The sequence below is a fragment of the Osmerus mordax genome, chromosome 14 (assembly GCF_038355195.1).
Source record: "Osmerus mordax isolate fOsmMor3 chromosome 14, fOsmMor3.pri, whole genome shotgun sequence".
NCBI classification, from domain to species: domain Eukaryota; kingdom Metazoa; phylum Chordata; class Actinopteri; order Osmeriformes; family Osmeridae; genus Osmerus; species Osmerus mordax.
In genome coordinates, this window is record NC_090063.1 from 2,212,253 (window position 1) to 2,220,140 (window position 7,888).

General features: G+C 42.6%; 1 long non-coding RNA gene across 1 annotated transcript; it reads right to left on the reverse strand.

Moving 5' to 3' along the window:
- Nucleotides 1-993: 993 nt before the first annotated feature.
- LOC136956040 (uncharacterized) lies at nucleotides 994-2,641 on the reverse strand. The gene is made up of 4 exons (XR_010878206.1): nucleotides 2,317-2,641; nucleotides 1,737-1,861; nucleotides 1,493-1,650; nucleotides 994-1,164 (listed from the first exon to the last, which is right to left on the reverse strand). It is a non-coding gene; the product is annotated as an uncharacterized lncRNA (long non-coding RNA).
- Between the last annotated feature and the right edge of the window lie 5,247 nt (nucleotides 2,642-7,888).

Consider the following 7,888-nt stretch of genomic DNA (forward strand, 5'->3'; position numbering starts at 1 on the left):
TTGAGTGTGGACAGGTTTTCTCTCTTGCAATGATCGTTATCTGGATAAGCTAAAAGAAATGATAAACCTCCTAAATATACAAAATAGTATACAGTATATTAGACCTCTAATACAGATAATGACCTATACTAACTTTAGACCTATACTAACCTAAGACAAGTGGGGTACAGTTAGTGTAATATTGCTGATAGTGCAACCAGTAGCTGAAAGTGACAGTGTGTAAAGTGCCTAGTGAGAAATGCATCAATGTAAGGTGGCTAGTGAAAAAAGTCCATGTAAATGTTCATTCAGAAGCCTGCTGGCCCTTGGATAGAAACTGTTGTTCAGAAGGCAGCGGGGTCAAGACTGAAAGATGGGTGGTAGCAGTTTTTTAGAATTCTGCCAGCTTTCCTGAGGCATTGTGTGTGGTAGGTGTCCCGTAGGGCTGGGAACTTCCTGTCGATGATAAACTCAACAGACCTGACCACACTACGTAGGACCTTGCGTTTTTTTGTCATGCCTCTCCAGACATCGCCCCACAGTCTTTCAATGCGTTGATTATGAGTGCTGCCTCGGGTTGATCGTCGGAAGACATCCATGAAGAGACAAATGGCGTTGTTTTCCCCTCCATCTGACTCTGAATGGGACACCAAACTGGGCGACTGCTTCCGAAAACAGGTCCATTACAATGTCACTTCTGTTGTTGTTAGAAGCCTTCAGGAAAACCACCAGTCGGCTGTAACCATCGATTCCTCCATGGATTACAATACTCCACCTAAGAGATGAAGGCAGGGAAAATAAAAGATTTCACTTGCACATCTTATAAATAACAAAAAAAATATGAATGGCTTGAATGCAGCTAAAATGATTTGTATACATTTCTGTGCAACATGTTGTCCTAACCTCTATTGCATTCATGTGATGCTGAAAATCTTATTTTAAATTCAAAACTCATCAAATCAGCTTGTCATTTGCTAGGGACACAGTTAGGGCAAATTAATGAATCACAGTAAAACAAGCCACTTGCTTGTGGTTGCCATCAAGATGCTACAGCGAATTTGACCCTGCCACTCGATATGTTCTCCTCCGAAGCCTGTGGGACATACTCCGAATAGCAGCACCTTCAGATCAAGTGCATCATCTGGTCTGTGTAGCGACCTCTAAAAGAGAAATTGTATGCGCTGTCTACGGAAGACAATGCATACATATTAGAACTTAGATACATTTTTTACATTTATCCCTAATAGTAACTCTGAACAAAACAATGTGTTAAAGGAACAGTGACAAGGCAGCTATGTGGTACATGCGCATGACAGTTTTTTCTCCAAAGATATGGGATATGAAAGAGTTCTAGCTATCACAGTATATCAATTTCTTTATGAAATGTATAGAAAGGGTAGTTCAGCAGTGTTTCATGTGCTTTGTAAAGAAAAACAAAATTGTGTATGGCTCAGTGAGAAAGGGGTGACATTATTTAGACCTCTCCTGAACTAGTCCTTCAATTGACACATACCTTAACCGTTGGTTCACTGTTCTTCTTGAGACACAAAAGATCTCCGCAATCTGTTTAGCAGAGAAGTTAGGACAACAACATCTGCTCTTGGGCGATTTGGTAAACCGGCCTTCCTCCAGTCTGTCCTCCCATTCGAGGTACGGTGAAACCAGGAGCAACTGCAGTTCCAAGAGAAAAATGTTACAGGCATCATGTTTTGAATCTTGCGTCTTCAGATCATGTTTAAATATGACGAGTACATTACCACGTTGTTGTTGCTGATTATTGGCTTCCCGAATTAACTCGCTGAGCAAAAGCATTTCATCAACCACTTCAGATTGAAGCAGTCGCCCTCTGCTCCAGCGAACGCTCGTCGCCATGATCTCCAACCTGTTAGCATGACAACATATATTAGTGGTAGGCTAACTACAACAAAGCTTTAAACAGCTCTTTGAAATGCTGGCTTCAGTAACATAACCGCATTCAGTAACGCAATATTCACAGCCTTATAAGGTCTAGTTTGACGACGTTAATTTGAGCTTGCTCATTATTAAAGCCAGGGTTAGCACTACAAGTGTGATGACGAGTGGTAGGCTAACTACAACAAAGCTTGTTAAACAACTGTTTAAGATTGCTGGCTTCAGTAACATAACCGCATTCAGTAACGCAATATTCAAAGTCTTATAAGGTCTAGTTTAGCGGCGTAAATTTGAAGTTGCTCATTATTTAAGAGTTAGTTAGCACTAAGTGTGTTGATGAGAAGTCAGGAGCCCAGGAGGACAGGACTAGCCAAACAACTATACAAAACAAGTAACTTGGCTTAACGTTGCTAATTGATAGCTTACCTGGTTAGAACAGTCTGTATAGAATCCTGGTCATCTGAAGCCAAATGTCGGGTACATGCTTCAAAAGTTCCGAAAGTTTGTGGTCTCATTTTCTGCTATTTGCCTCCACCAGAATTCGAAATCACACACAGTGTTCGTCTTCTTCTTTGGTTCTTTTAATGGCGGTTAGCAAACAAGGTATAGGTGCATCATCGCCACCTACTGGACTGAAGTGTGATACAGGATAAACCGCACAATCTTTCTTCCCCACACAAATGGACTGTCCCAAATACTAAATGATAGCTACGTAAGAGCCCACATGATCACAGTAGAACTACGTACAGCCTAGCGCAGACACTAGGTCAAAATGGGGATGGCTGTTGGTCCCATCCAATAGCATGGAAGCATAGATGGTCCAAACGTGTACAGACGTCAAAAACGGCCGTGTACAGACGTCAAAACGTGTACAGACGTCAGTTAAAATGTAATGTCTGTACACAAACAAAAATTCTGACGTTTTGGTACAGTTGGCGTTCCATAAAACAACTCTTTGAGATGCTGGCTTCAGTAACATAACCGCATACCTGCTGTTTTTATGGAACGCCAACTGTGCCAAAACGTCTGAATTTTTGTTTGTGTACAGACATTACATTTTAACTGACGTCTGTACACGTTTTGACGTCTGTACACGGCCGTTTTTGACCTAGTGTCTGCGCTAGGCTGTACGTAGTTCTACTGTGATCATGTGGGCTCTTACGTAGCTATCATTTAGTATTTGGGACAGTCCATTTGTGTGGGGAAGAAAGATTGTGCGGTTTATCCTGTATCACACTTCAGTCCAGTAGGTGGCGATGATGCACCTATACCTTGTTTGCTAACCGTGTACAGACGTCCAAAATTGACGTCTGTACACGTTAAAATGTAACGTCTGTTCACGAACGAGAATTCAGACGTTGTGGCACAGTTGGCGTTCCATACGTTAATTATGCGTGATTGACACACGGGGGCATCTTAATACTTGCCCACTAGGCCTTCCATACATCTATGCACGTTGTATCCATGTGTCGTTGCTGACGTTGTGACGTTAGCACTGAGTTCCCTTTGATGACACAAGCACTTTTTACCATTTCAGCCTAAATTGTGCAACGGAACGTAAATAAAAATACAAGCAACAAACCTTTTGACACCAATGTTGTCTATGTAGCCCAAATATTGACAGATCCTTAGGGGTGGGAAAATAAATAAAAAGAAGAAAAATATATATGTGAGAGAACAATGGTTGTGCTCGCCGAAGGCGTGAGCGCACCCAATTAAAGAAGTCCGGGGAGTCAGGTGGCTGAGCGGTGAGGGAGTCGGACTAGTAATCCGAAGGTTGCCAGTTCGATTCCCGGTCATGCCAACTGACGTTGTGTCCTTGGGCAAGGCACGCAGCTACTAAACAGCACCACTGCACTCTGAAAAACGTTAGCTGTGTTAGACATCGGCTGCGGCTGGCTGCAGCTGGATGCACCGATCTGCGAGTTTCCACTTGCGGTCGGTGCAGGAGTTGAAAACGGAGCCGTCAAGTCGGACATTTTTGCATTTTTTAAAGTTGGACGTTTTCTACTTCCCTGTGGTTTGCTGCGATTACGTCAGTCATAGGAGTTTAGATAAAATGTCATTACTTATTTAATGTATTTAAATGATTTAGTGGGCTTGGAATCACATTGTACCTTTTCTAATTAGGCTAATTAATGTGTTTTTGTATTAATATATGATGTATAGTTTTTTAGGGTGACTTTTTGACATTCTGTCAAGGGTCTACAGATGAAAAATAGCCATATTTGCTAATTATGGCACATTTACAGTCATTAATGTAAATAAATACAATTCAAATTCATCATGGCCGATCAAGCGCTACTTTATTGCTGATGAACTGCATGGTGAAATTGGGCATTTTATGTCTTGCTCTATGTTAAACTCTCTCTCCAATCTGCAGATTGATAATACAACCAGAACTCAACTCGACCCCTTCATCCTCTGTCAGGAACCTCGGGGTGACAATGGATGACGAGCTCTCCCTCACGGCCCACATTGCTGCGGTCTCCCGGTCGTGTAGATTCACCCTCTACAACATCCGGAAGATCAGGAGATACCTATCTGAGCATTCCACCCAGCTGCTAGTCCAAGCACTTGTCCTCTCAAAGTTGGACTACTGCAACTCGCTGCTCGCCGGTCTCCCAGTATGCGCAACCCGCCCTCTCCAGAGGATTCAGAATGCGGCGGCCCGTCTGGTCTTCAATCTACCCAGACGCTCCCATGTTAACCCGCTCCTCATCTCCCTCCACTGGCTTTCCATCACGGCCCGTATCAGGTTCAAGACTCTGGTACTGACCTTCCGAGCGGTGAACGGGACTGCACCCGACTACATCAAGTCTCTCCTCCAGCCTTACCCCCCCCCCCCCCCCCCCCCCCCCCCCCACCTACGGTCTTCTTCTGACAACCGTCTGGTGGTCCCACCGCTCAAGAGCGCCCGGTCCCAACACAAGCTCTTCTCCTGTCTGGCCCCCAATGGTGGAATCAACTCCCCACCTCAGTCAGGGACACTGACTGTCTCCCCACCTTCAAGAAAAGGCTCAAGACGCACTTGTTCCAGGAGTACAACGGCACTTAGGAATGCTTGGCAGGACCTGATGTTAGTTTCCTCCAGGATCACAATGACTCGTATTGAGAGACTTGTTGCTCTTGTTGGTTAGTTGTAACAGTTTCAAATTCTTGAAATATTTTTACTGTTGATTGTTTTTTCTACAGGTACACTCTTGCACTCTTGTGGGAAGTTTCATGTTGTTCAATTGTAACTTGTTTAACTGCATGCTCTTATGGTTCTTCCCTTTGGCACTTATTTGGTTTTCCACAATGTATGCTTCATGTTTTGGCTGCTCGCAATGTTTGGGGCTATCTCGTTGTTATGATCAGTGACCTATGCTCTTTTGTAAAGCTCTCTTGGAAGTCGCTTTGGATAAAAGCGTCTGCTAAATGCATAAATGTAATGTAAATGTAAACTAAACTTAGTCTTTCTTTTAGCAAAGTGGCGGACTAAAACACTTTCTTCAACGATAGTATTGCAGTCTGTCAATAAAGGCCACATTTAATTCAATTGTAGGCCTACTGTTTGGTCCGGATTTGAGTGAAACTGAAGGTGTCAGAATAAAACACTCGACACACATGACAGTTGTTGTGTGTGAGTCTGGCCAATCATTAAATTGCTGTGTCGTCATCAGACGCGCTGGCTGACTCAGCCGGCTGCTCTCGAATCGCTCTCGCTGTACTTGGATGACACGTCACAGTGATGTGACGTTGGTGCTGTCTCAAGTCGGATCTACCATATGGGCAATCTGGGCACGTTCCCAGGGGCCCTTGGGCATAGAGGGGCCCTCCGAGATCGGAGAAAGCTGCTTCTTTTTGGGGGGTTACATAGAAACAGTCTACACTAGGTTTCTTGGCCCTCGATCGTGATAATTATCCAAATAAAATAATAGTATCATATAATAATAAAATAAAAATGAAGTATCATGATTGTCTGTTGTATGTGTCATTTTGGTGACTGGACAGGAAATGATTGGGAACATGCCACAATGCACTTAGATTGGCTAATGATAAAGATGGGTGGGCATAGAGCAGGTGCTTTACATCGTACTGATTCAAGATCAGTTTTTCTGAGAATGTTTTTCCAAAAAGCTAGAAACAAAGCAAAGGATGTCGAGCTAGCTAACGTTACCTTGGAAGAATCACCATCAAACAGCAAGAGCTCTGCTCAGCCAACGGTAGCTAATTTTAGTCTGTAAGTTTATTTTATATTTAAATTGTTGTATTCTTAGATTGTTTAGTTCTTAGAAATAGTTAAACTTTTGTACTTTTACTTAATTTAAGATTCGTATATGTTTAGTGTTTTGCACCTCCCTGCCACAGTAAATTCCGTGTTTGTATAACATACATGGCGAATAAACCGAATTCTGATTCTGAGAGAGGACATTTTCACAACTGAAACTCAGGAGAAGTGTTGGGGTAATTACTCAAAAAAAAGTTATAGATTACACATTACTAGATTACTCACTGCTGAAAGTAACTAGTTACACTACTAATTACATTAATTTTGGATTACTCAGTAACATCACCTGAGATGCACTTGCCAAATAACAATATATGTACCATATATATGCCCAAATCAACTCAAATTCTTATTATAATGAGGACATACTATTTGTACTATGTACTATTTGTATTTTAGATTTTTATTTTAGATTTTAGTACTATTTGTAAATTATGGGTACTTTATATTTATATTTTGTATTCTAAATCCCCTTAGTATTATCTAGACTTTGTTCCTTTTGTATAGCTAGACAACATATTTAAGTTTTAAGATTCCTATATGTTTAATGTATGCACCTTCCTGCCAAAGTAAATTCCTTGTCTGTGCAAACTTTCATGGCGATTAAAACCCTTTCTGATTCTGATACACAAGATCTCTCTCCTTTATGCTTTTTAATACCACAAAGCCGACAAAGAAGTTGTAAACATCAACCTAAAAGTTGTCAAGCATAACAAGGCTACAGTACAGGCAGTAAGCAAAATGTCTAAAAATAAAATAATCTTAAAACTTTAAATGGCAAAATTTCCTTTACTAAGCCTGCCTCTGTTTTGGTAACCTGCTGTTGAAAGTCAAGTTGTGGCTGCTTGGGTGGTGTCGGCAGTGGCGGTCCTAGCACATTTGGCGTCCCGGCAATATTTTCCCTTACACCCGCCAACAATCGCAATACCTTTTTTTATGCCAGCAGAGGGCGCCAAACACAACAATTGCGGAAAATGCCGCCCCTCTCTTCATGGTGCCCCGGGTGGCTGCCCGGTCTGCCCGTGCCTAAAACCGCCCCTGGCAGCGGCAATCGGCGTCAGTGTCACTCAGGGTCCGGGGATCTTCAGCTACTAGTCTTGAGTTAGCATGTTGCCGTTGAAGATGCTTTGACGGATTAGAGGTTGTGTTCGTGGCGGTGGAGAGGTGTTTTGGCCTGGGCACAATGTATGTTTTTGTCCTTTCGCGCAACTAATACGAAGTAATGTGCATACCTCCATCCCTCAAAAGACGTCCTAAGCAGTTCTGCCATTCTCGTTTCGCTTCTTGAACTCTGGGGCTAAAGGCTGATTTATACTACTCAGACTCCGTTACGGACAGACAGACGGACGGAGTCGGACGGATTAGTTAAATTTATAGTACTCCGAAGGCTGTGGGTGCTGAAAAACAATTCACGAAGGATTCTGTTCGTCTTGTTGGTCACGGCAACCCCGCCCCGTCGGAGAGGGCATTCCCTGTGTCCGTGAAAACTGAGTAGTATACATCGGCCTTAATTCGGCCTTTAGTCAAGTGACGAGTGTTACCCAAACACACGTACTGTAAAGGGAGGTTTGATTTGTTGTTTTTTTTCTCCTCTCGATGCAGATTGCAGTAATGCAAGTAACGCAAGATTTTTTTAAATTAGCAACTGTAATGTAGCATCCCCGGTTGAATGAGATGGTCTCTTTCACTGATGGTTCACAATCCTTTATTCACACCTTGTGTAAC